Raw genomic sequence first — 4,189 nt, 5'->3', positions numbered from 1 at the left:
CCTAGATATCAACTTGAAGGAAGGGTTTAGACTCTTTGAATACTCCCTAAAACCAAAATGATCAACCATAGATAATGGATACTCATGTATCACTACCATTGTTACTAACTTACTCCTACTGAAATCTTGATCAAACTCCTTATACTTCTCTTTGAGCTCCAAAGTAGTAGTACCATCATCCTCTAATATGGTTCTTAGCTTCTTTTGACCACGAATATTTCCTAAAAATTTCATTGGGCAACTCTTCAAAAAATGTTTACGAAGATGAGAAACTCCACTACCTTCTTTGTAAGAAAGATCTTTCTTACAAGCTTTACATCTAGCTTTTCTAACATCACCCACCATTATTACATCAAAATGATCCCAAACATCTGAAGTACGTTTTTTCCCTCTTAATACAACCGCATCTGAAGGGCTACCAGGGGGTATCAGCTTGGTCATCAGAAACATCAATAAAATTTTCTTCCTCCTCAATCTCTAAATCATGTATATGCATATTAACATCGTAGTAGAGTTAAAAAGGACCTCATCATCAACTGGGTAAGAAGAAACCTTTGATTGCACACTCCGAGATTGCTCTGGATCCATTCTAATAATTAAGACGAAACAAGTAGAGGAATAATAAGAGCATAATATAACAAAAATGAACAATAGTTAAGCTGAACATGATAAACACAGTTAAATTATTCAAATAAAAAATGTTGAACACAAACACAGCAACATGCCAATCGAATTTATGATAGATTATAAGACTTCGCGCGCCCATATGAAGGAATTTATAAGCCATCAAAATTTTCAGTCAATTAAAATGAACAATAGAATTTATGAGAGTAAGATGAGCAAGAATAAAAGATAAGATCTGAAAGATTAAATTTATGGAGAAAGAATAAAAGATAAGATCAAAATATGAAGGATCCGCCATTATAAGACAACTACTTCATATGTATGATAGATTATAAGACAAATACTACATATGTATGATCAGGGGGAAACCTACATAGTAGCAAAGGGTAGCACTCGCTACCCGAAATTCCCAGAAAATGATTAAGATTATCGACTTTTGCTACCCTAATTTTTTTAAATATGCACCTTAACATAAGTGTAAAACAACATCAGAAAAATTCGCTACCCCTAAATTTTATTTCTGGGTTCTCCCCTGTGTATGATGGATTAAAAAACTCGACGAATTAAAAACTACAATTATGGATTAAAGACGTACCTCGGCGGTGAAAAGATCAGATCTTTGAGGTGCTTGGTTCGTTGCTCGTCGGAGTGAGGTGTTCAGGCGGTGTGAAAAGCTTAGATCTATGAAGGAGGTAGAAGGCGGCACATTTGAGGTAGAGAGAAGGTAAGGGTTTCAATAAGATTAGGTTTTGTTGATATAATTTGTAAAGTGGTTGTGTAATGTATTTTACCGTCTTTTTTTTAAAAAAAAAAAAATAAAAAAGGGGCGGATCCGAGGCGGATCTGGGTATGACCGACGGGATCCATATCGAGATCCATTTTCAAATACGTGGATCTATATCCAACCCATATCCACAGGGTCCGAAAAATTAGGATCCATATCCTACCCACCAGGGTCCGGATCTGCGGATCTGGACAGGGTTCAGGATCCGCTGCCATCCCTAGCCTCACCTATGCGTACAACACAAACACACCCATTTTAATTAGGTCATTTGTCCTCCTCATCCCTCAACTTCTCAAACCAACCCTCACTTAACAAACAAACCCTAAGTTCGGACGCCTAAACGCCATAAAGAAGCCCGACCGCCTAAACGCCATCAAGAAGTCCGGCCGCCTATACACCTCTCCACGACGATCGACATAGCCAACAAATATCCCATATTGCTGTTTTTTTTTTCTGTGGGCTTTTTGGCGGTTTTTAATGCTTCTAAGTTCTAACCATTGTTGGTAAATTTGCGGATTTAATTAATTAAGGGTGTTTGCTGGTTTGATTAGTAGTTATAATTGTCGCTATAATTTGATTATTGTTATTAATCAAGGGTGTTTGCTGGATTTAATTAATTAAGAAATAACCATTGTTGACCTGTAGTTGTTAATCAGATTGTTGCTTTAATGTTAGCCTTTACTTCAATGGACACGAGAATACAGTGGACTTCAAGCTACTAATCAATTTTTCTTTTTCTTTTTTTTTTATATTTTGTACATGGGACCCGCGAATAACCCGGATTCGTAGGGTCCGGATCTGGATCTAGCCAATTTGGACCAGTCGGATCTGGATCTGGGGTTCGTGTAGCAGATCTGAATTTGGATCTTATTGGACCCTGTCCAGATCAGACCTGTTGCCATCCCTAGGTATGAGCCTCATATTTTTCCTTAGACCTTTGCTCATAACAGGTTAAACTAAGCCTAATACATGTATAGGGATTACACAAATTCTCATTTTAGACGAGCAATATGGGTCAAGTACTACACGTAGGACAAAAGTAGATTGCTTTGAAAATACCAGAAGATTTGTCTCATCCATGCAAGTGGAGTGATATTTCGCCCATTGTATCCTTAAGACGGATATATTTGTTTTGAGCAAAACCTTTCGATAGGGATTATGGGATAGAGATAGACCTGGTAAACGGATCAATCGGGTTGCGGTTTAGGTCGAGTCGATCGGGTCGGTTCATTTCAAATCTGTATTTCGGGTCGGGTCGGGCGGGTCATTTCAGGATCGGAACATCTTCGGGTCGACTATTATCAAATTATGTGGATAATAATCTGTTTGCAATAATAAACACTCGAGGCGAATTATACTATGTCAAGTCAATTCGGATTCAGATCAAGTTCAAGTGTCGGGTCGTATTTGAGCCAGGTTATTCAGATCAAGTTAATTTTATCATGTCTAGGAAGAGAGATCTTGGTTTACAAAATGAAAGTGTAAAGTTAACACAAAATCTCACTTTCACTTTAGACGGACATTATCCGTCTAAAGTTATAGACGGGTTAAATATGTTAGTAATGTCACCACTTTTATAATAAGACAAGCAACAAGTAAAATGGTGAGGTTATCTTATTATGAAAATGGTGATATATTTGACCCGTTTATATCTTTAAACGGATATATCCAGTTAAAATGAGACTAATTGTAAAAGTTAAAAGGGGGAGGTGCATTAAATAAACACAAAGGATTTGGATTTTGGTGGCAGGGAATCCTACTGGATTGGGAAAGAAAATCTAGTGCCCATAATGTGATGATGCTTAAAACTCGCAAATCAAGGTTTGTTATTGTTATTTCGTAAATAATCTACTAGGATAGTTTGGTAATTATTAATAATGCCACGAATTCTCATTTAAGACAGGTAATATCTGTAAGTTTAAAATGAGTCAAGTATTATATACAGGACAAAAGTAGAATGTATTAAAAGTAACAAAAGATTTGTCTTATGCATGTAAGTAGTGTTGTTAGGATCGGGATTCTACTTTGAATTGATGGGAGGGTAAGATCGAATCGGTAGAATCGGATCGTAAAATCGTAAAATTCTACAAATTCACTAATTATAGTTTTTTTATTTGGTAAAAATATGTAATTGAAGTTCAAAGCACTTACTTATACACAAAATATTGATAATTAATGATTTTAGTATAATTTTATGAACATGTTTCAACAAATTGTACGAAATTTAGGTTTTACAATGTCATTATATAAAATATATTTTAATATGTTACTATGGAGTCGGGTCGTAGGATCGTAAGATTGTAGGATGGTATTATGATCATACCTCTAGATAGAAAATTTCAAATACATAGGATCGTAAGATTCTACAAACATGATAGAATCGTAAGAGCGGGGAGCGGGGATCGGTCAAGCATTTTTGGATCTTAAAATTGTAGAATCATAGAATCGAATCGAAACTCTGATAATAAATTAATCAATTAGTCTCACTATAGACGGATATATCCGTCTATAGTTATAAACGGGTCAAATATGCTTAAAGTTGTGACATTTTTTGGCCCCATCATGCAACTTGTTGCTTGTCTCATACTTAAAAGTGAGTGGATATTTGGCTCGTCTATAACTATAAATGGATATCTCCCGTCTATAGTGAGAATTTGTGTAAATTAATAATGCATGATACAAATGGGATGATATTTGATCCGTTTTATCCTTAAAACGGATATTAAACAAAGACCTATTGCCCTATTGGTGTAAGGCTATGTTCTTTTGAACGGAAACGGA

The sequence above is a fragment of the Silene latifolia genome, chromosome X (assembly GCF_048544455.1).
Source record: "Silene latifolia isolate original U9 population chromosome X, ASM4854445v1, whole genome shotgun sequence".
Lineage (NCBI taxonomy): Eukaryota > Viridiplantae > Streptophyta > Magnoliopsida > Caryophyllales > Caryophyllaceae > Silene > Silene latifolia.
Note: the sequence above shows the minus strand (reverse complement) of the source record.